The following is a 25,076-nucleotide window of genomic DNA, read 5'->3' as shown; positions in this document are numbered from 1 at the left end:
CCAGTGGTGGGAGCTTTGGGGCTGCTGGGAAGCCCGTGGCAGTTGGGTACAGTGCTGGCTTTGTTTGAGCAAAGATGACTATGTGCTGGGTATTGGGATGGAGTGTCCGCCCAAGCCAGCAGCTCCAGAGCATGCCCAGGAAGGGATTCCTCTTGCTGGCCTCTTAAACATGGCTTGCAATAGCAATAGTTGTGCCTTCTCAGAATGTGCTGCAGTGGGCATAGGAATCCTGGTGTCTCTGAACCACAGATGCCCAGAAAAGAACTTCAAAATGCACCGTTTGTCCTAGGCCAATCTCTACTGCTATTGCAAAATTCACAGGTCTCCAAATTGGCTCCCTTCTCCGTGGTCTGAACACAGTGGGCATATCTTTACTTACCACTTTCCATCTTGTATAGGAATGATCGGATCATGTGTCCTTCCTAGACAGCAGAGTCCTCAGAGGTAGGCACCTGGTCTTAAATCGTATTTGTAGATCGAGTGCCTGGCACACATAGGTACTCAGTTAACAGTTCATGAATCGATTTGTGGAGTCTGTCTTTGAAAAGCTCATCTTAAAACATTCCAAATGATAGTGATTCCTTAGAAAAGTTGCTTTCCTTTTTCCTTTGAAACGGTGTCGCTTTGTTGCCTAAGCTGGAGTGCAGTGGCGCAATCATGGCTCATGGCAGCCTCAACTTCCCAGGCTCAAGTATCCTCCTACCATGCCTGGCTAATTTTTGTATTTTTTGTAGAGACAGGGTTTTGCCCTGTTTCCCAGGCTGCTCTCAAACTCCTGAGCTCAAGTGATCCTCCTGCCTTGGCCTCCCAAAGTGCTGGGATTATAAGCATGAGACACTGCCTCTGGCCTGGAACAATTTTTTTATTTAGACTCCTGGGCTAAATAAAAAACTTTTTATTTAGGGCAACATTCATAGGTATATTTCTCAGGAATTTTCTACTTCTAAATCTTTAAATGCTAAAGAGGAAGGGATCTCTAGGTCATCGGGACACTTAGGACCTCAGATGGGGTTTGTTAGTATTATTTGATACAATGATTATCATAATGGAAATTTCTTATGTCTTCAACACTTCACAATTTATTATTTATTTATTTGTCTATTTATCTTTGAGACAGAGTCTTGCTCTGTTGCCCAGGCTAGAGTGCGGTGGCCTGATCCTGGCTCCCTGCAGCCTTGAACTCCTGGGCTCAAACAGGTCCCCACCTCAGTCTCCCAAGTATCTGAGGCTACAGGTACACATCACCAATGCCCTGCTAATTTTGAAATTTGTTGTAGAAACAGGTTCTCACCGTTTTTCCCATGCTGATTTTGAACTCCTGGGCTCAAGTGATCTCTGGCTTTGGCCTCCCAACTGCCGGGATTACAAGTGTGAACCACTACGCCTGGCCTACTTTACAATCTAAAACCCTTTCAATTTTATTGTCACATATTATTATGTGTACTTCCTATCTCTATGGCATGAGCTGGGGAGACATATTTTTAAATCTTATAAAAATCAGAGAACCTTGGCAAAATGTGGTGGCTCACAATTTTGGGAGGCCGAAGCGGGAGTATTGCTTGAGCACAGGAGTTCAAGACCAACTTGGGCACCATAGTGAGACCTCGTCTCTATTAAAAAAAAAGAAAGAAAGAAAAAACTGGGTGTGATGGCATGCTCTTATAGTCTTAGCTGCTCAGGAGGCTGAGGCAAGATGACAGACTGAGCCCAGGAGTTTGAGGCTGCAGTGACCTGCCTGTCAACAGAGTGAGACCCTGTCTCAAAAAGAAAAAAAAAATGAATAGGCTTTGTGACTTGTCTGAAAGCCTTATTTTTAGAATTAAGTACCATGTTGCATGCACTCAACACATTTATTGCATACCTACTATATGCTAGGCACTGTAGAAGACACTGAAGATACAGAGATGGAAAAATCAGGATCCTTCTCATATTCAGGGCATTGATACAAAGTAATGAGGACTCTATTAAAGGTGTCATCAACGGCTCTGGGAGCAATAAGCAGGAGGGCTTGATAATGCCTGGAGAGATGTGGGGAGGTGTTACACCAAGGTGATGGTAATGTGGATGAAGATGGGGATGACAATGATCTCATCAGCAATGTCCATTGCTTTCCAAGTGCCAGGCACTGTTCTGGGTGTTTGAACATATTATCTCACTCGATCCTCACAACCACTCTATGAGGTAGGGGCTCTTAATATTTCCATTTTACATATGAGGAAAAATGAGGCATGCAAAAAGTAGGTCAATTGTTCAAGATTGCACCAGCAAGTGGTGGAGTTTGTCTACTATTTCTTGAGTTTCTGAAACTCAAGAACAAAACAGCAGTGACAATATTGGCAAAGAATGGGGTCATCCGCTGCTGCCAAAGCCCTCTTTCCCTGGTCCCCTCCTGAGGTTCAGCCCACTTATTTCTTAGGCCAATCCTTGAGTTTGGCAGGGCCCTTCCTATCCATATGGTGAACCTGCTCTGTGGCACTGGCCCCAGGTATCCAAACAGTCCATCACGGATAGAGGGTAATGGTCAAGATCTGGGATTTCAAATCAGACACACTTGGGCTGGACTTCTGGTCTGGTCCATTCTCAGCTATATGACCTCTGAGCCTTAGCTTTACCTTCTAGAAAATAGAGATAACAGCCACGTCTGGCCTCTATGGCCTCTCATGTCAGCAGCTTTCTGCTCACCCCACACCCCTCACATAAGACGAGGCCCCTGCACTCAATAGACACTGAAAAGAAGCCATCCTGGAAGTCTGCGGAGTTCCCTGGCATGATTGGAGCTCTCGTTCTGTCGCTGAGGAGAGCCTTCTGGAAGAGAGGGCAGAGGGCTGCAGCGCCTTCAGTGCACATCTGCCTCAGATTTCCTCTGCCTTGCTGTTAGGAGACATAAGCTTTTCCTTCAGAGGCTGAAGTAATGGAGTTGAAAGAAACAACTTCATGGAAACAACAGTTGTGACTGGCAGGAGGGCTGGCAAGGGGCCTGGAAGTGGGCTCGGCCCAGGGTTGTGTCCCTGGGGTGCACCTCTGAGAAACCTCAGGCCAACAGTGTGTTCTCTGTTTATTCAGGGGTTTCCTCACTGAACCCTCTGAGGAAACAGCTTTGTAAGGAAAGGGAAAACATATGGGTGAGACAAGTACTCAGTGGCCCAACATAGCCCAAGTGGCTGCCTACAAATCGGCTCCTATCTTGATACCCAGGGGGAGAGGATCCCTCCAGCTCCTGCCCTGCGTGGGCTCAGGGCCAGGTGTCCAGTGCCAGGCCCTTACGAGTGGCTTGCCTATGGCCACTGCCTTCTGGGTGACCTTGTACTTTAGGGAGGTTCATTCACTCTTTCAGCCCTTTCAGGCCCCTTCAGTGGTTTCTGAGAGGGAGTAACTAGCCTGTTTGCGACAGAACTATCCATCTCTTCATTCATTTTGCTCCACCTCTTCTTCGTCCTTGATGGGAAGAAGTTTTTAAAGCATAAAAATATATCAAAGTTATACTGTGAAAGGTCATAATATTAATAGACGAGACATTTGTTTTTCTAATGAGGGTTTACCTTGGAAAAAAGAATTGACCAGGCATGGTGACTCACACCTATAATCCCAGCACTTTGGGAAGCCAAGGCGGGTGGATCGCCTTAGGTCAGGATTTTGAGACCAGCCTGGCCAACATGGTGAAACCCTGTCTCTGCTAAAAATACAAAACTTGCCGGGTGTGATGGTGCTCACCTGTAATCCCAGCTCAGGAGGCTGAGGCAGAGATTGCAGTGAGCCGAGAGCATACCACTGCACGCTAGCTTGGGTAACAGGGCATGACTTGATCTAAAAAAAAAAAAATTATGTATGCCCCTTTCCCAGAACGAAGGGCAGCCTTCAGGGGCCTCATGGCTGTGAGGTCTTGGTGATGCTGTGATGAGGTAGGTAGGCACGAGCAAGGCTGAGGGTGAAAGGAGGGAGGGAGACTGAGAAAGCAGGACTTGCTCATATTCAGAGATGAAATAAGTCCATCATTACTGGAAGTCCATACTTATTGGAAATTATTTTACCATCCTCTGGGCACTCAGCTACCTGTGATCAGCTACACGAAGCATTGTGTTCTTTCTGAAATTGGACTGTGGTGTTTAGGGGAGGACAGAACAGCATGGTCTCTCTTGATTCAACAGCCCTGGTACGTCCCATGTGCCAGCACCATGCTTCATGCGAGAAGAGACCAAGAGGCTGAGTGCCTTATGCTCTTGCTGAGGAGACCACGTCCGCAGTAACAGTCACAGCAGTGACTGAAGGGCAATCGAAGTGAAAGCCTCCTGTTGGGGTGGTCAAGAGAGGCTTCCCAGAGCAGGCAGGTCTTTCCCTGGCCTTGAAGAATGTCAGGACAGAGATGGAAGTGGCCAGGGAGATTTCCACACAGCCGTCTCAGGCTGGCTTTTCAGCATGGCTGTAACAAGGTCTCTGCGGGAGAGCTGCCTTGAGATCCTCCTTCTGCCATGGACTGCTGGCCCTTGATCAGCCAGTGCGCACGACTGGACCCAGGGCTCAAAGCTAAACTGAAGGTCCTGGGCCAGCCTGGATTTGAGGGCCCAGGAGAATCTGGGCTCCTTGGCATCCTGTTACAGAAGCACCAATTATTTGTTTATATTGGAAAATAAGTGCAATGGAGGGAGATACTGATGCCATCAACAAAGCTCAGAAAGATTTTTCTGGCTGAAGAAATGAGCATCGCGCACACAAGTGCAAAGCCTTCTGCCCAGACCCTTTGCTGGAGAGCTGTGCTGAGCAGAGGACAGGTGGCTGCTGTGCAGGCCGGGCTGCGATCAGCTGGGCTCAGTATGCGGCAGTGTTCTGAGAGCGTGGGTCCTGCTGGTGCCCAGGTGGCTTTGGGGTGCCTGATAAACTTCCCCAGCTCTGATGTTCAGGTCTGCAACCCTCTCAGTGCCTCCTTCAAGGGCTTCTACTGGAGGTGGCGTAAGGTGGCCTGGATTGTTCTACCCTGGGCCTCACCTACCACCCCACCCACCTTGTTCATCTGACCTTCCGATGGACACATGAAACCTCCCAGAAATATTCATGTATTTGTTTTTTTTTCTTTTGTAGCTATTTAAAAATTAATCTCCTTTTTGTTTTCTCCTTTAAGAATTTATAGGAAAGAAGGATCTTGGAATGGTTGGTGCAGATAATGAGAAAAGATTGGGAACTAGTTACAATGTCAGGAGACTTGGAAGAAGAAATATTTCTTTTCCCGGTTGTCGTTACAGCCAGTGGAGAAACAATTTACAGCTATTCCGAGAAATGTGAGCAATGTGGAGGGATTTATGTAGATCAGTAGCAGGGAGGGTCCTATACAATACCTTATAAGACATTCTGTATAAATCCACCAGATGATGTTATAAATAATCAGGAATATCATTTTTAAATGAGAGAAATGTGCCAGAGACAGATCTTACACTATTTTAGCTAGGATTAGCTACAATGCCTACAGTGTACTTGGCAAAGTGGGTGTCAGAGCTGAGAATGCTCTGGCCTGTAGGATCCGAGGGGAAGGATCCAGGGAGAGAGGATTTTTCACCAGTGGAACACTGGTCCTTAGGGTCCAGTGCCTCATTCCACTTTAATAAGACTATCATTGCCATGTTGTTCTATACTGTGGACTGTCTAGAATTGCAAAGTGTGCTTCTAATAACACATTTACTGTGTGCTCTGATAACACATTATTCCATTTCTAGGTTTCTTTTTGAGATCTGAGTGTGTTTAACTCAAGCTCTCTGTGTAGGATCTGTTAAGGTCTTTGCATGTTCATTTTTTATTTCCAACTGGAAAAGTCTTTATAGCAGAATCTTTTCTTTGTCTTCCTTTTATTTAAAAAGATCATAATGAAGCCTTTTCAGTGCAAAATTTTCAGAAAAATAGCTATGTTTTCCATTGCCACATTGTGCTGAGAACATGCATGTCTTGATTCTGCCTCTATTTTTTAAATGCATGGCAGCTGCCTTAGTTCAGGTTCTTCCCGTCTCTTTCATTATTGTAATTACATGGCTACTTTTCTTACCTCCATTCGCATTCCCCTTCCTATCCATCAACCACACTATTGTTAAACTGAACTTTGAAAGTACAGGTCTGAGAAAGTTGACGACACACAGCCAGTGATGTGCAGAAGCAATCTCACAGATGTTGTGGGAATGAATCAGTGCCGCCTCTTCGAAAGGTGATATAGTGGTGTCTGTCAAAGGAACAAGTACAGGCACCTTTGACTCAAAGTTCTACTTCTAGGAAATTATTTTACAGATATTCTTGTGCCTGAAAAGATGTATGCATAAGGATGTTAATTATGGCTTCGTTTATAATGGTGAGATTGGAAACAAGGTAAAGGACCTATTGAGTTGGATAATGAAATTTGCAGAGGTCATCTACTGGTTTCTGCCCTAGCATCCATTCCCTCTTGCCCCTCCTAAGGGTTGGTTGGTGTTGACCTCACTCTTATCTCCAGGGGTGGACACCAGCTGGTGGAAGTCACTCAGTTCATCATATTTCCCTGGCCACAGTAACTGTTTCATATACAATGGCATGTTGTCTAATTACAATGAATCAGAAAGAATATGAGGCTTGAAACAGTTGGAGCCCCCTGGGTAAATACTGGAGCTTCTGGGAGGCCTAAAGATGGAGACACTCATGGAAGCATAGCCTACTGATGTGAAGCTGGGTGGCATGTGAACACTGGGGTAATTCACATTTGGTTTGGGTTTTAGCTGGTGTGAAGTGAGTTTTCTTTCACTTGTAACAATGAAAGACAACTTGTCTTTCACTTTGTGACCCTAAATGCTAAAAAGCCAAGTGGCCAGGTGCAGTGCTGCCTGTAATCTCAGCACTTTGGGAGGCCGAGGCAGGCAGGTCACGAGGTCAAGAGACCGAGGCCATCCTGGCCAACATGGTGAAACCCTGTTTCTACTAAAAATACAAAAATCAGCAGGACATGGTGGTGCACACTTGTATTCCCAGCTGCTTTGGAGGCTGAGATAGGAGAATCGCCTCCAGGAGGCGGAGGTTGCAGTGAGCTAAGATCATGTCACTGCACTCCAGCCTGGGTGACAGAGCTGAGATCACACCACTGCACTCCAGCCTGAACAACAGAGCAAGACTCTGTCTAAAAAAAAAAGCCAAGTGGCCATGAAAGAAAATTAGGTAGATCTTCTTGTGCCCATGTGAATGATGTCTATGATACTTTATAAAACAAAGGTATTATACAATGAATATAGAATATATTCCCTTTTATATAAATAAAAAGCTATGAAAATGGGTGAGTGCCTATGTGTACATGTGCATGTGTGTAATGTACATAAATGGCTTCAACTAGCCTATGTAGTATCTTTGTTTTCTGGTTGTTTTTTCTTTTTATTGTCGCCCACGCTGGAGTACATCGGTGTGATCTTGGCTCACTGCAGGTTCAAGCAATTCTCCTGTCTCAGCCTCCCAATTACCTGGGACTATAGGTGTGCATCACCACGCCCAGCTTATTTTTGTATTTTTGGTAGAGACAGGGTTTCACCATGTTGGCCAGGCTGGTCTTGAACTCCTGACCTCAGGTGATCCATCTGCCTTGGCCTCCCAAAGTGCTGGGATTATAGGCATAAGCCAATGTGCCCGGCCCCAAGCTTATATGTATTTATATACACACACACACCTATACCAAGTAGTACCTTTGAACAAATTAGGAAAAATGTCCTCTCTGGTATATGCTGCCCCATGCCAATGAAGCAAGTGTGCAATGGATTTTAACTTCCTCTAGTCCCCTTGACTCGTGGCCTCATGCAGTGTACAACCTGCATAATAATATGCTATGGCCCTTTGTGGATAAATATATATGCCTGCCGATGATGCTTCTGGTTGGATATATGTAAACCTAGAAAGAAAGATTGCTTCTGGGAAGGGAAGACTGGGAGCTTGGTAGTCGAAGGTAGAAAGGAGGCTTATCCTTCTTACCGCATTTAGGCAGTATTTGAATTTTGTTACTATGCTCACAAATTGCTTTTCAAAACTAGTTTATTTAACTGAACAAAAGGAAAGCTAACAAAAATGACAGGTGGTTTTTTTTTTTGTCTTTTGTTTAAACCACAGGTTTGATCTCAGTTACTCCCTTACTTGATGAAGTCTTCGATGATTCCTCATGAAGAAATTCCAGGTACTTCAGCACATGATTCAAAGGTCCCTTGCAACTGGCCTCAGCCCCCTTCCCAGCCCTGTGTCCCACCTTTCCCTTCCTTCACGCCAGTGCTTCAGCAAGGCAGGAATGCTTGTGATTCACCTTCCTCGTCAAGCTGGTTGGCCCCTCTGCCTTCTCACATGCTGTTTCCTCTGCTGTTCCCCATGCTGCACTCAGGGAGCCACCCATCACCCCCCAGGACCTTCCTGCCCTGGGTGCACCCATAGTGCTTTGTGCCTTTCTCTTTCTTGCTACTTGGTACATTTTATTGTAATTATTTGTTTATAACTACAAATATAAACCTGCTAATCCAGGAGTAAGCACTTTGAGAGACCTGTGTCTTCCTGGACCTAAGACAGTCAGTGCTTGTAACACAGTAGGAAAAAGTGCCTCATTGCTGTTCCATGAATGAATGGAGGTAGTTTTAGATTTAAGCTGTCTTTTTACTAAGCTGCTCTGTCCCTTTCAGATTTTTTTTTTACAGCTGCAAATTCTTATCTATTCTTTACTTACTTTCTCTGCCCAGTATCAATTAACCAGGTTGTAGCAGATCTAGAGTTTCCAGCTCAGCCTAGATTGTGTTTCCTTGCTCTTAACAGCTCAGGGGAATTTTTTTTCACTTCATGAGGGATGCATCTGAGATTCAGAGCAGGTCCAATGACCCTTTTATTAGTTCTTTGTCTGCTCTGACACGCAGTGTCATGAAGTATTCATCCAGTTCAGAAAATTGAAAAAGCTGGGGAGAAGAGAAAGAGAAGGGAATTTGTGAAAACAGAGTCAGTCACTTGCGCATTTGTCCCACTCAGCAGTCCGCCGCCTTGGTAAGCTCTTAACCCGGAGACTTGTTCACAAGGTATTCCCTTGGTGCTGTCTTTCCCTTTAAATAATAATCAGGCCCAGTAGAAACCTGCAATGAGTACATGAAATCAGCAGGGCTGAGACTTTCCAGCAAAGAGACTCAGCAAGGCAGTGTCCCTCATTCCCACAGAGGCACTGACCAGGCTTGCCCAGGGAGGACTGACCCACTGGGAGGTCTACTGTGGTCAGGAGCATCCTAGGTGATCAGGAAGACCTGATGGCAGTTGACCAGCTGATGGTTAAGGAAAATAATGAGCTACTCAACCCATTTCTGGAGCAAGGATTGGTAGAGGGTGCTCGCTGTTGAGGTCTGGGGAAGATAAGGTGGCCAAGAATTAAACAGCGGGTTCAGGGCTACTACTGACTTATATAGGGACTTTGTATAAATCAGAAAAAAAGCAGCCCTCTGGGCTGAAAGCACCCCTAGAGCACAAGGCTTGCAAGCTGGAAGCACCTCTGTACAAAGAAAGAAAGTTCATTACTCTGGGTAGACACAGCTCCATGCCACCAGACACCTGGAACCTGGCCTCCACTTGCCTTCTCAGCTGGGAGCTATTATATAGCACATCAACTGCACAAACATGCCTGTGGCCTACAGGGTATGGTAGCTCTGAGGGCATTTAGAAAGGAAGGCGAGAGAAAAGCAAACTGATGATGGGTAGCAGATCGTAACTACCATTGTTTAGGGTTGTTTTTTTAAAAAAAACTGTGGAACTTCCTATCAGAATCACCTAAGATACTTGACAGGTAAGAACACGTATTCCTGGAACTCATCTCAGACCAACTCGATCAGACTCTTTGAAGGGTGAAGTCCAGCAATCTGGATTTTTACCAGGCCCCTAGGTGCTTCTGGTACCCGCTAAAGCTTAAGAACTGCTGGTGTAGCAACTGTTCCATCAGAAGTCCTTGGGGCCAGGCATGATGGCTCATGCCTGTAATCCCAGCACTTTGGGAGGCCAAGGCGGGCGGATTGCCTGAGGTCAGGAGTTCAAGACCATCCTGGCCAACATGGTGAAACCCCATCTCTACCTAAAATACAAAAATTAGATGGGCATGGTGGAAAGCCTGTAGTCCTAGCTACTCAGGAGGCAGAGGCAGGAGAATCACTTGAACCGGGAGGCAGAGGTTGTGAACTGAGATCGTGTCACTGTACTCCAGCCTAAGTGACAGAGCAAGACTCTTATTTAAAAAAAAAAAAAAAAAAGTCCTTGTGATCTGTACATCTAGGAATCTAGAACTATCTGACTAGACCGAGAAAACACAGTCCATCCATTCATTCCCTGAGCTCTGCAGTGTTCACTCCTCACATGTCCTTGAGGCATTTCCCGGAGGTTGTGTCTCTGGAGTTAGTGGCTAATATCATTGTTTTTCCTGGCTCTACTGCTTTGCTGTTTCTAAGAAGCATCTTTAAAAGTAACAGCTTTTAGGATAAAAACTCTAGGAATTTTGATACAAAGAATAGTGCAACTCATAATTCCACACCCACCCTTCCTTCTTTGGCTCCTCTCCTGTCTTCCCATCCTTTGATAGAGAATGTTTCAAGTTGATCCGTTTCAAGGAAATTGCCTGGAGATGCTGCATTTTCATTTTGGTTTCCAACCTATATGAAGGTTCAGTTACATTTCGCTGAATTCCAAATGTCCAGTTTGCTTTGTTGGACTGGTTATTTCTGCCATTTTGAGTAACGCTTGAAATGTGAATGTGGGGCCAGGTTTTTGTGACTGTAATTCCAGCACTTTGGGAGGTTAAGGTGGGCCAAGCCCTTGAGCCCAGGAGTTGGAGATCAGCCTGGGCAACGTGGTAAAACCCCATCTCTACAAAAAATGCAAAAAGTAGTCAGGGGTGGTTGTGCATGCCTGTAATCCCAGCTACTTGGGAGGCTGAGGTGAAGGATCGCTTGAGCCTAGAAGTTGGAGGCCACAGTGAGCTGAGATTGTGCCACTATACTCCAGCCTGGATGACAGAGCAAGACCCTGTTTCTAAAAAATAAAACAGATTTTAAAAATGAAATACAAATGTGATCAGCCCGTGCATGGCCAACTTGCTTTTATTTAGAGAGTTTGGCTGGAACAGTGAAATTTTAGCTGAAACCATAGTGTTCATAGCTTATGTTACAGACACCCACTTTTCTGGGCCACAGGGCTGTGCTTGTTGACCTCCTACACTTTGGGTGTAACGTCATTCATAGATGCTGTTTCACATTGTTGCTCTTGTGCCAAGCAAGGTGCAAGATACACTAGTGTGAGAGGGTGAGCCCAGGCCCTGACTTCGGGGAATTTCACCTCAGACCTTGTTGTGTAGTATGGTAGCCACCAGCTACACGTGGCTATGGAGCACTTCAAATGTACTTAGTCCAAATGGAGATGTTCAGTAAGGGTAAAATACACACTGGATATCAAGGACCTAGTATGGGGAAAAGCACGTATAATATCTCATGAGAAATTGTTTTATATTACATGTTGAAATAATATTTTGGATATGCTAGATTAAATAAACTGTATTATTAAAATTGATTTCAGGCTGGGCGAGGTGGCTCACACTGTAATCTCAGCACTTTGGGAGGCTAAGGAGAGCAGGTCACTTGAGGATGGGAGTTTGAGACCAGCCTGACCAACATGGAGAAACCCATCTCTACTAAAAATACAAAATTAGCTGGGTGTGGTAGCTGGCGGATGCCTGTAATCCCAGCTACTCAGGAAGCTGAGACAGAATTGCTTGAACACGGTGGAGGTTGTGGTGAGCTGAAATCATACCACTGCACTCCATCCTGGGTAAGAAGAGCAAAACTCCGCCACAGAATAATAATAATAATAATTCATCTGTTTTTTTCTTCTTTAATGAGACTACTAGAAAATTCAAAATTAACATATGGCTGGAACTATACTATTAACCATACTTCTCTAGAGGGTGAGAAAGATAAGTCCTTGATGATCGTGAAGCAGTGTGATTACTGTTGGGATAGGGAAGGAGAGGGTGAGCTAGGAGCAGTTTGAAAGGGCCTTAACTCAGCCTTGGCAGCCGGGGAAAGGTTTCTGAGAGGAGATGATATCAGCTCCAGATGATGCGTAGGAGTGAAATGAAGAGTGAGATGGTGAGGAGTGTAGGAGGCAGTGGGGCGCAGTGTATTTGGGAGCTGTATGAAGTTCAGCATGGCTGTAGTGGAGTGTGGGGAAGTGGGGAGGAATAGGCTGGAGGGGCAGGACGGGCAGGCGGGCCCAGGCTCTTCAGATAGGGGAGTCTGTTTCTTTCTGCTGGGGAGAGCTATGACCTCCTTTTCCTGGAAATGAGACTGGAGTTGTTAGAGATGAATGGATATTTGGTTTCCTTTCCACCTGGTCTGGGCAACAGAGTCGGGGAGGAAATGCTCAGCGGTACTGAGAGTAGGGCAAAGTGTTTAAATTTTTGCCCTTTTTGCCAAGGGTAGAGCCGATGAGATAGAGTGATTCTTACCAATGAGATTACTTCTATCTTTATGGAAGTTGGAATATTTGGAATATTCCAAATAGATTAATATTTTGAATATATTAGGTGAAATAAGATATTTAGATAAATTTAATTTCATTAAAATTAATTAAAATCTGGAAGAGGTGTGATTTGCAATAGCAGTGTTCTCAACAAAGATCATCATCATCTTCATCATCATCATCTTCATCATCATCATCATCCTTTTGAAGCAAACGAATCCAAAAGGAGTAACAGGGCTGACACTTAAGGTTCAGAATTCTATAGGGATAGTACGGCCTAGGTCTTAAACCAAGGATGTTGTACCATTTTATCATCTTGTATGGTACAATGCATCCAGAAGATAAAGGCCAAAGATTATACATCAAAGAACCACCAGAATCTTTCTGTTCTTGCAGGGAGCATCTTTATCCACATGGCTATAGTCATCGAAATTCCAACCGAGTAATAAACTAAATGCTTGGGTGTGGGATGTTGAGAAGTTTCACTTCTGTATGTGGTTTGGCTTTGCTCTAACACACAAGAAAATTGTTAGCATCTGAAAATTCACTTGTCTGGAAATGGTTAGTTTGCACATTGCCTTCTTTGCCTTGGGGTTTCTCTGGGAGAAGGTGGGAGGGCAGATTTTGTCCAGAGCAGTTTCCCACAGATGAATGTTCTTTGGCTCCTGAAGGCACATAATTGCATTACTTCCACCTACAAAGAGGAGATTCTCTAAGGAAGGGGAAGATTTTAGACGTTCGTTCATTTATTCTTCCCATTTATTGAGCACTTACTATGTGCCAGGGCCTGTACTAGTTACTGAGAATGGATAGATGAGTTAAAGGGAACCCTTACTCCACTGAGCTAATAATCAGGTCAGAGAGACTAACATAGAATTAAATAAGTTGGCTACGGTGTGGTTCAGTGTTGTAGGAAGGAAACGTATGTACAGAAAGCTCTGCAAGCCCATGGGAGGAAGACATTCAAGTTCCCTGTGGATGTGGGTAGAAAGGGCAGGAGAGTCTTCACCTAGAAGGTAATATTTCAGCTGGGCCCTGAAATATGAGTAGAAGGTGGACACGGTAGGAAGGATACCTGAGGTGGTGCGAAAGCACAGGGCTTGCTGGGGGAGTTGTGGGCCTGTGCGTAAAGGGTTGAGGGATGAGACTAAACAGACAGGGGCTGGAAGAGCCAGGAAGAACCTGGGAAGGCATCCATATGGATGTGATCTTCTTCTGGGAGATCTTTCAGTTGGAGGGTGACAAGATCCAGGGTGTTTTTGAAAGGACTCCAGCAGTGCTGAAGCCTAAATTGGAGAAGAAGGAATACTCAACAGCCTGGGGCCAGGTGAGCTGGAAAACCACAGCTGCCTGCAATTCCTTCCTCCTCTCTGGAAAATGTCCAGCAAGGCCCTTGGACCACTAGGCAAAGATGAGCTTCCCAGAGCAGCATAATCCTCTAGCTCATTAAACATCCTGTGGGGCATGTGTCATGGAGATTCACAGACAAATCACCCTTTGCTGCTCATGGTAGACTTTTCCCTTGGCCCACATTCCAGGGTTAGAAAGAGCCTTAGTCACCAAGTGAGGACGGTTCAATGCATCCCACCATCCAGCCCACTGGGGCCAAGGTTGCTTGGCTGGGGCTTGGAGGACCCGGCCCTCGCTTGGCGCCTGTGTCGTTAGGGCTGGCCGGGAGGTTGGACTGTCTCCGCTGATGTGATGCTGGTCTTTATAACCACTGTGAAGTGGCAGGAACCTTGGTGAAACGTGAAGTTTCCGTTGGCTGCCTGCCATTGTTCCCACTGCACACTGACGCTCCACCCAAGGCAGGATGCCCTGCCCTGCGGAGTGGCTGGAAGTGATAAATACATTTGTTTTTGAATTAAAACCTTTCCTGGCATGGGGAGGAAATGCATCTGCAGTTGGCCTGGTCTTGCCGCTCCCCATGCCTCCCCAGGCAGGCTGCCATGCCAGCCTGCTCTCCACGAGTCTCACTTTTGCACTGGAGGGCTAGGTAATGATTTACACTGGCTTACTGGAGCCCAGTATTCCAAGGGCAGGAGCACCAGGATGAAAGGCCCTTGAAACGGCTTATCAACATCAAAGCTACCCTAATCACACCACTCCAGATTATCAAAGCCCAGCCCAACCCTGCTCCTCACGTCCCTTATTATGGTAATAATGCTCTGTTTATCTCCACCCTGTGAGTGGCAGGAAGTCAGATGGTCCCCAGATACCCCTGAGGAGGCTGGACACTTACCCAGCTGGTGAAGCAACATTTATTTTACTCTGCACCTGCCATTGGGTGAGTTTTTAAGAGGTTTCTGTGAACTCCAAATCCCAGATGCAGCTCTGATGGGAGGAGTGCCGATGGCAGGAGCAGGTTTGCCCAGGGAGATGGATGGGTGGCTGAAACTAGGGCAGGCCTTCCCTGGCCACTCCACAGGGCAACTGGCTGCCTGTATTGTGAGTACTCTTGTAACACATTCATGAACTGTGGCTTGCTAGGCAACCTGCATGTCCATTGTGTGAACAAGAAACTGTAGTTTTAATTTAAGCTGCCTTGTATGGTAATGAGGAAATTGTTTGGCTAGCCAATTCTCTTTCACTGATACATACTGGCTAATTTCTGGGGAGAGAGAAATTGTGATATTAAAGATCATTTGCTCTTTATTGTCCCAGCCTGGTAAGATATGTTATCTTTTGTTGAAAAACACAACCCAAAAGTTTACCCTTAGTTGTCAGTTTAGGTATCACTTTAAGAGCGCCTGAGGTCCATGGATTCGCTGAATCAACAAACAGTATAACACTGCAGTTAAGATAGTTCAGTCTGAGGACACAGCACCTGGGTTCAGATCCTCCCAAAGCTGTGTGAACTTGGGCAAGTTACTCTACTTTCTCGAAGTTCGGTTTCTGCATCTGTAAAAGGGAGATACAAATATGACCAACCTCATTAGGTCATTGTGCGAATTGAAAGAAAGCCCAAGGAGAGGTACTGAACAACTATTCAGTAATATTGTTAAGTGCCTACTCTGTGCTAGGAGCAGTAGAGAATATAGTCCCTATCTGCAGGTGTTCCAACTCTGGTGGGAAAAACAGGTATTGACACAGGATGCTAAGCATGGAAATATAGGCAGGTACAAAAGGCCTTCCAACTTGAGTATCTCACTTCATGGAGAAATCGAGGAGGGCTTTCCAGCAGAGGCAACCTTTAGTTAAACATTGGATGGTTAAGAGTTCACCAGAGGGAAAAAGATGTGAAGGAAACTTCTGGGCAGTGACAACAGCTTGTACAAAGATGCAGGGGAGAGGGGAGAGGGGAGAGGGGAGAGGGGAGAGGGGAGAGGGGAGAGGGGAGAGGGGAGAGGGGAGAGGGGAGAGGGGAAGAGGGGAGAGGGGAGAGGGGAGGAGAGAGGGGAGGGGGAAGAGGGGAGAGGGGAGAGGGGAGGAGAGAGGGGAGGGGGAAGAGGGGAGAGGGGAGAGGGGAGGAGAGAGGGGAGGGGGAAGAGGGGAGAGGGGAGAGGGTCTTGCCTACACACACACACACACCCCCACACCCCCACCCACCCACCCACCCAATCCATTCTCATCCTTTCTCTGGCCTGTGCTGGGAGAACACTGACTTCCCCAAATGCTATCAGCTGGTTCCCTGGTCCTCTGTCTTCTGATTGAGTTTGGTGCCTGGAGAGTGGGACATGAGAGAGGTTGGAGCCATGTTTATTTCACCAGCCTCTCCTACTTCCGTGTGCGGCTGGCACAGCTGTGGCCCTCTCTAATGAATGACAGCTGTTGCTGGCCTTTAGCGCTCAGCTAGGCTCCACAGCACCTCCTTTTCCATCTCCTCTCAGGCTTAGGGGTATTTTATGGGTTGAATTATGTCCCACCCAAATTCATATGTTGAAGTCCTAACCCCCAGTACCTCAGAATGTGATCTTATCTGGAAGCAGGGTTGTTGCAGATGTAGTTAGTTAAGATGAGGTCATTCTGGAGCATGCGGGCCCGTCTTCCCTTACGAGAAATATTATGTTCATTGGTCTTTATATGCTTTTCTGAGTTGTTTTGTATTGGAATTGTTGTTTATGGTAAACTTGGGAGTATTATGGAGAACAGTTTCCATTTTTTTTAGCCCTCAACTACGATAAATAGCAGCAGGCCGAGAGGTGGTAGTAGAAAGCACACACACAACCCCACTGTTGCTTTCCATGATGGTGAAACTCTAATGCCTACGGTCTGGGTGATGTCCTGGGCATGCTAGGCCCTCATGCTTCTATCTCCATATGGGGACCACATCTGTGTGGGGCCTTCACCTTGAGCTCCAGGAAAAGCAATATTAGATCTAACTAGACACACTTGTCTGTGTCCAGCCTTAGTGCATCAGAAGGGCTTGCTGTATGCTGTGGAGTGTCACATTCCAACAGCCCCTGCAAGTTGGAAACACAAGTGTCTCTTTATCCCACAGCCCTTTTTTCTCTCCTTCACACTAGTGTCTGAACAAAGGTTAGACTGTATTCTTTGGCTGGGTTTTCAGATTTCTTCTCTGAGCAGTCAAGAATGAAAAGATCTCTTCTTAGCTTAGTACTCTTATTTATTTTCTCCATTCAGGAAAAGATACATCACCAGTGAATATCAGGTGATAATCTGATATCAGGGGTGATAATCTGGTGGTGACATTTGGGCAAGGTCATACAGATGGCAGATAGCCACACTGTTAATTTTCTCAGAGCTAAAATGCCACCATCTGTTCTTTTAAATGTGCATGGCACTTACGTATTTAAATGCCTGTTCAACATATTCCATTCCAGAACTTTCTGTATACAGAATGTTGTGCCAAACAGGTGGGTGTGTGGTGGTCAGAGAATCCTCACAGCAGTACAGTAATAAAGTTTACAACATAAATTTCTTCCATATTGGGACTTAAGCCAGCTTTTCCAGTAGTTTTCAAAATAGTTCTATTCATAAAAACTCTCTGGCCTGTCAGAGTAGCATTGGTCCTGCCCCTGTTGACCAGGCAGATTTTCCCTGGCCAAGGCATTCCCTGATATATTAATATAAATATTATAACCAGGAAAATACTTTGATTTATGGCAGATGATTCTGGCTTTCCATTTTGAGGAGTGTAATAAAACTCCATTTATGTATATATTTATTTATTTTTGAGACAGGATCGCACTCATTCATGCTGGAGTACAGTGGTGCAATCCTAGCTCAGTGTAATCTTGAAGCCCTGCACTCAAGCAGTCCTCCAGTCTCAGCCTCCCAGAAACTGGTGCTCTAAGCATGTGTCACCATGTCCAGCTAATTTTTAAATTATTTTTTGTAGAGATGCAGGGGGACGGGGGTCTCACTACATTGCCCTGGCTGGTCTTGAACTCTTGGGCTCAAGTGACCCTCCTACCTCAGCCTCCCAAAATGTGGTCACACCTGACCTCTGCCTCCCAGGTTCAAGCAATTTTCCTGCCTTAGCCTCCCAAGTAGCTGGGATTACAGGTGGGCGCCACCATGCCTGGCTAATTTTTATATTTTTTAGTAGAGACAGGATTTCACTATGTTAGCCAGGCTGGTCTCAAACTCCTGACCTCAGATGATCTGCCCACCTTGGCCTCCCAAAGTGCTGGGATTACAGGCATGAGCTACCACATCCAGCTAGATTTGACATTTTGAAGATGGAATGACCAAAGTGTAGAAAACCCTGAGCTTTGAAAATGCAAGTAATTGTTCACTCAGCAGATAGATCCCGTCCCCCACAAACACAAATTTCAGGGCAATCCAAACAAAAGTCGAATAGAAAGAAAAGTGAAAGGTGTTCCCCTTTGTACCCAATCCTAACAGATCCTGTGTCCTGAGCACGTGGCTCAGTTCTCATGGCTGTGGCTCAGCCATGCTGGCCAAACCCATCACTGTCAGGGGTCCCTCCCCAGGCCCATTGGCATACCAGGGGAGAGACTGGCTTGTTCTGTGAAGATACTGTCTACTCAGGAGCTGAGGCTACGCCCCTCTCCCAATGGCTCCTGCGTTTACCTTAGCCCAGCCTTGTGTGCACCAGGGGTGGAGGCAACAGCAGGCTGCCCCAGGCTCTCCAGCTTCTTCACATATTTACACCGTGGGTTTGTTCCTTATGGCTGCCATGACAGATCACTACAAACTTGGTGGCTTAAAAACAACCGATGTTTCTTCTCACACAGTTCTGGAGGCCAGACGTCCGAAATCAAGGTATTGGCAGGGTTGGTTCCTTCTGGAGGCTGTGAGGAAGAAGGCATCTCAGGCTGCTCTCCCAGCTTCCAGGGCCTTGGCCTTCCTCCGCTTGTAGATGCATTGCTCTGATCTCTGCCTCTTCCCTCACACAGCCTTCGCCACGTGTCTGTACCAATTTCCCTCTTATAAGAATACCAGCCACTGGACTAGGACCCACGCTCATCCAGTGTGAGCTCATCTTCACCTGATTGCATGTGAAAGACCCCGTTTCCAGACAAGGCCACAGTCACAGATACCAGGGGTTAGGCTGTCAACGTACTTTGGGAGGGTGGGAAGCAGTTACACCCAGTACACATAGCACAGCATTTCTAAAGAGCCACAGCATTTTAGAAGTGAAGAATTATTTCATGTGTGTCCAAGAGTCAAATCCTGCCTCCCCACCCTCCTGGGCTAGGTGCTGATTACATTCAATCTGTTTTGTTATCAGCAGGGTGAGGAGGACAGTCATGCCTGTCTGTGAGTGTACTCGAGGATTAGCTGGGGTGATACACGTGAAACAGCAACTGGCACAGAGCAAGCTGCAGTGAATGTTACATAATCTTCCAACAGCCTTCAGTATGTACAGTCAGCCTCACAGAAACCAGTCGGCGTTACATAGGATCCTTGACAAGAAAAAAATGACTGTCATGCTGGTCTGGAAAACAGAATTAAGGTTTTGAAATCAAGAATAAGTGCTAGTCAGGTGGCTCATGCCTGTAAGCCCAACAATTTGGGAGGCTGAGGCAGGAAGACTGCTTGAGCCCAGAAGTTCAAGACCAGCCTGGGTAACATAGCAAAATGCTGTCTCTCTAAAAAAATAAAAAAAGAAGAAGAAAAAGAAAAGGAAAGGAAGAAAGAAAGAAAAGAAAGAGGAAAACAAAAGAAAAATTAGCCAGCCTTGATGGTGCATGCCTATAGTCTTAGCTACTCTGGAGGCCACAGCAAGAGGATCAGTTGAGCCCAGGAGGTAGAGGCTACAGTGCGCCATAATCATACCACTCCACTCCAGCCTGAGTGACAGAGAAACCCTGTCTCAAAAAAAAAAGAAAAAAAAAAAAGGAAAACAAATAAGTGCTTGCATATAGTTTTATTTTGATTGTTATACAATCCTGCAGATTTTTGTATAAACTCTCAGAACAATTCTTTATATTTGAATGAACATTTTCAGTTTTTGAAGTGTTCTCAGTTGATACAAAACCCTTTGTATCAAAGGGTATTGATAATCCCATTTTATAGATAAGAAAACCAAGACAAAGTTTGAGAGCTTTGTTTTATATCAGCCAGCACAACAGAGGCTGCTGGCTGCCCACCCACTTTGTACTTTCCTTGTTAATAGGACACCTGAAGAGTCCGAGATGTCTTTGCTAGCAGGGCTGGCTAGTGACATCCAAGCGGTGGGGATAGGGGCCTCCAAGACCAATCTTTAACGGAAGCCTAGTCATCTGACAGGGCCCTTTTGCAACCAAACCATCACCACCATCCAGGGTGTGTGTGTGTGTGTGTGTGTGTGTGTGTGTGTGTGTGTGTGTCTGTCTGTCTGTGCGCGCACCTTTATCTAAACCCGGGGCAGGTTGGCTAATCTTTGAAATTCCAAGTTAGGGACCTATCCTATCCTCCAGGACATGGTGGGTACATTTGGAGGGGTCTGTTTGGAGTCCACTCTCCAAACACGGCTGAAGACCTCCACTTGAATCCTCACATGGTCTGTTAATTAACATCAGAGATTTTCGTGGACAAAATGTGGGCTGGCTTCAGATATTGTAAAGGTAAAGGCACCTCTCCCCTTGCATAAATGTGGTATTAGAGTGAGTCGGCCAGCTTAACCCCCTTTACAGCGGTGGTGCGGGAGGGGCCTTGGTTGTGTTCTGTGCCCTGACAGAGAGCACAGGATTCAGTCACTAATGCAACTGAAATTTGAATTGATTCTTCTGCTGCAGCTTATACGTTTTTGTGCTTGCTTATTTATAAATGTTGGTATGTGTGGCAGAATTCCCAATGAAATCCACCTTCATTTTCGCACATCTCCTCACAGTGAGATCATTGGGGAGGCAAACTGTGGCTTTCACAGACCTCTTGCCATTGGAGATGGCCATTATCTGCCGAAAATGAACCTGACAGATGTGAACAGCCAAACTGACTTATGTCAGATGTCAACAGCCTGGCCACCATGTTTGAATGGGCAACTATCCCACGGTTGTGATTCCTTAGAGCAGAGGGGGCTATTGGCCCAAGCAGTGCCAATGGATTCTTTCTCCTGCCAGTTTGGAATTCAGACTGAGAAATAGGAGTCTCAGGCTCTAGTTACCGCTGAAGTGAAGGGAATGTAAGCCTAGGTGGGTAAGGAGGCCACATGGATGGCCAGGGAAGAAAGATGGTCTGCCAGGAGAAAAAGGGGGCACACATGCAGGCAGGGTTGGAGACCATGGGGCCCCACCAAGAGGGAGGGTGTGAGGGGCAGTGGCAAGGCTCAGGGAGCTCCCCTGGCTCCTGCGGGCTTTCTGGTTCTAGGTTTTTAGCTCCTTGGGATTATCTGACTGGTCTTCCTGCCCTGAGGTTCCAGGATACACCCCTGTATCCCTGCAATAAATGACTCCCTTCTGTTGATTAAGTCAGGTGTTCTGATCTGAACTCACTCAGGTGAACCTAATGAAAGCAGCACTACAGTCAGAGAGCAGAGGTCAGTTGGGGCCGGTTTTGTCAGGTTAAAAGAAGTAAAGGCTCTGAAGGTAAGCAAAATAGTATCCAAGGCAGAAAACGTGCACACCTACAGCATGCTTCGTGAGAGAATCAGTTAATGGAAAAAAAGAGAGTGGTTTTGATTATGTATTATATGAGAGTATATAGTTAAATCACCTACTACGTAAGGTCCCAGCTTTCTTTTCTCTTGATGTCATTAGCTATTAGGTTTTTTGTTTGTTTGTTTGTTTTGTTTTTTGTTTTTTTTTGAGACGGAGTCTCACTCTTGTTACCCAGACTGGAGTGCAATGGCGTGATCTCGGCTCACCGCAACCTCCGCCTCCTGGGTTCAGGCAATTCTCCTGCCTCAGCCTCCTGAGTAGCTGGGATTACAGGCACGCGCCACTATGCCCAGCTAATTTTTTGTATTTTCAGTAGAGACGGGGTTTCACCTTGTTGACCAGGATGGTCTTGATCTCTTGACCTCGTGATCCACCTGCCTTGGCCTCCCAAAGTGCTGGGATTACAGGCTTGAGCCACCGTGCCCAACCCAGCTATTAGTTTTATGTTAAGCCTTATTGCTGTTTTTTGTTTCGTTTTGTTCTGTTTTTTTAATCCACCAGCATGTAAGGAAAACAAAAAGCTGGGGTATAATGGAGAGAACACAAAAGATTAGGCTGTGATGAGAATGCCGGATTCTTACTAAACACTATTCTGGGCAGCCTGGTATAGTGGAAAGCACTAATTCTGAGATGAGAGGCCCAGGTCAAGTTTTGGTTCAGTCTCCTCCTCAGAGTCCTCAGGCAAATAATTTCATCTTGTTTGGGCTTTTCCAGATAATCTGTAAAACAAAGGGGTTGGCCTAGATGTACTTTAAGATCTCCTGTAGCTCCTAAGGGATGTGATGTAGGATGTGCTGGGCATTGTGCTATATTCTGTGGAAAATGAGGACACTCCCAGAACCTCATGGACGTCAGTGTTCAGCAGGTGGAATATGCCTACAACCTCATTTAGTTTACAAAGAGGTAAAATACTACAGGAAAACATTTCACTTCCTCCAATAATTGTTCACTTAAAGTACAAACTTAACTATTATTGAAATTGGATGCTGAGAAGTTGATCATCTAAGTAAAGAAAGATCATCTAAAATAAAGATAAGGCAAGGGCCCAAGAATACCACCTCTTCACAGTTAGGGATCTTAGTTTTCCTTCATTCTATATTTCTAAGAATAAATAACCAGATAGAACTCTTTTGCTTCCTCCCCCTGCCGCCCCAAAATCACCACATTTAACTTTTTAAATGGGAGAATCAGCCATTTAATGGAAAATCTCAATTTCACATGGAGAATGCTGGCAGCCCAGCAGGCATCCTCTCCAGTCAGAGAACAGGGATTCTGCTGCCTGGGGGGAACTGAGCTGCAGAGAGAAGACAACCAAAGGCCATTTGGGGTCCTGTTCTGGGCTAAAAGAGAGATCCAAGATGGCTGATCGCTAACACCTCGGGATTGTAGCTCCCAGTGAATGCGCAGAGACCGAGAGGTTGCCACACTTTCAGATGAATTTTTGTCACTCACAAACCAGAAGATTCCCAGTGGAGGAGCCCCACGGGTCGCCAGCGTGACTCTTGTGGCTGGCGCAGCGGTTTTGCTGGCGCCTCAGCGCGGCAGCTCTTGGTGCAGAGTAACCGGGACTGGTTCCCCTTCTGACCTACGTTTGGAGTTCCAGGAAGGCAGAGTTGCCTATTACGAACTCAAGAAGGAAGCCAGACCGGAGATTCCCGGGCAGAAGAGCACCATCAGTCTTAACGCTGCTGTTTTGGCCAGCGCAGTGGGTTGCTCAGATTCCGGCGCTGGGAATCAATAAATTGGACATCCACTCAGAAACCTAATTAGAAAGGCAGTAATTGTAAAGACAACAGATGGACAAATTTATAACAAAGGGAAGAAACCAGCCTAAAAAGGCTGAGAATACCCAGAATCAGAACCCCTCTTCCTCTATAGGGGATTACAGTTCCTCATCAGCAACGGAGCAATGCCTGATGGAGAAGGACTATGTTCCATTTAAGGAAAAGAAAAAAGTGGTGGATGATAAGAAACTTCTGGGAGTTAAAAGAACTTGTTCTAACCCGATGTAAAGAAACTAAGAACTTTGAAAAAAGGTTTGACGAAATGCTAACAAGAATAGACAATATAGAGAGGAATATAAATGAATTAACAGAGTTGAAAAACACAGCATGAGAACTTAGCGAAATATGCACAAGTTTTAATAGCTGAATTGATCAAGCAGAAGAAAGGATATCAGAGGTCGAAGACCAACTTAATGAAATAAAACGTGAAGACAAGAATAGAGAAAAAAGGATAAAAAGTAATGAGCAAAATCTCCAAAAAATATGGGACTATGTGAAAAGACCTAATTTACGTTTGATAGGTGTACCTGAATACGATGAAGAGAATGAATCCAAGCTGGAAAATACTCTTCAGGATATTATTCAGGAAAACTTTCCCAACTTAGCAAAGCAGGACAATATTCAACCCCAGGTAATACAGAGAACACCACAAAGATATTCCTCAAGAAGAGCAACCCCAAGGCACATAATCGTTAGATTCACCAGGGTTGAAATGAAGGAGAGAATACTAAGGGCAGCCAGAGAGAAAGGTCAGGTTACTCACAAAGGGAAGCCTATCAGACTCACAGCAGATCTCTCAACAGAAACCCTACAAGCCAGAAGAGAGTGAGGGCCAATATTCAACATCCTTAAAGAACAGAACTTTCAGCCCAGAAAATTTCATATCCAGACAAACTAAGTTTCACAACTGAAGGAAAAATAAAATCTTTTATGAACAAGCAAGTACTCAGAGATTTTATTACCACCAGGCCTGCTTTACAAGAGCTTCTGAAAGAAGCATTACACATAGAAAGGAACAACCAGTATTAGCCTTTCTAAAAACATACCAAAAAGTAAACAGCACCAACATAAAGAAGAATTTTCATCAACGAATGGATCAAACAGCCAGTTAACATCAAATGGCAGTAACCCTAAATTTAAATCGACTAAATCCCCCAATCAAAAGATACAGCCAAAACCCAACAGTATGCTACATCCAGACCCATTTCACATGCCAGGATACACAAAGACTCAAAACAAAGGGATAGAGAAACATTTACCAACCAAATGGAGAGCAAAAATAAATAAATAAATAAATAAAAAGCAGGAGTTGCAATTCTCGCATCTGATAAAATAGATTTTAAAGCAACAAAGGTATAGTGGTAAAAGGATCAATGCAACAATAAGAGCTAACAATCCTAACACCCAGATGCATAAGACCTATAAAGAGACATACTCCCTAGACTCCCACACAATAATAGTGGGAGACTTCAACATCAATATTAGATAGATCAACGAGACAGAAAATTAATAAGGATATCCAGGATTTGAACTCAGATCCGGAACAAGTAAACTTAATAAACATTTATAGAGCTCTCCACTTTAAATACACAAAATATACATTCTTGTCAGTACCACATCACACCTACTCATAGGTTTAAATGAAATATTGATCGGCCATTATTAAGCACAATTACTGGCAGGAAAGAGGTTTTCAATACCCATTTTTAGAATAAAGCAACATTCCTGTTCTCTCTCCCTCTTTTTCTTCCTTTTTTCCTCTCCTTCACTTTTTTTTTCTTTCTTT

At 45.3% G+C, this 25,076-nt stretch overlaps 1 long non-coding RNA gene across 2 annotated transcripts in view; it reads left to right on the top strand.

Annotated features, from left to right (window-relative positions):
• The window catches only part of LOC118154559 (uncharacterized), a 220,356-nt gene extending 200,595 nt beyond the window's left edge, over positions 1–19,761 (top strand). For both annotated transcript variants that reach the window (XR_013518876.1, XR_004744588.3), the window contains 2 exons: positions 8,089–8,152; positions 19,157–19,761. This is a non-coding gene — a long non-coding RNA (uncharacterized LOC118154559). The remainder of the gene's footprint in view (positions 1–8,088; positions 8,153–19,156) is intronic.
• Positions 19,762–25,076: the final 5,315 nt, after the last annotated feature.

The sequence above is a fragment of the Callithrix jacchus genome, chromosome 6 (genome assembly GCF_049354715.1).
Source record: "Callithrix jacchus isolate 240 chromosome 6, calJac240_pri, whole genome shotgun sequence".
Taxonomy (NCBI): Eukaryota; Metazoa; Chordata; class Mammalia; order Primates; family Cebidae; genus Callithrix; species Callithrix jacchus.
Note: the sequence above shows the minus strand (reverse complement) of the source record. Positions and strands in the feature narration are given on the sequence as shown.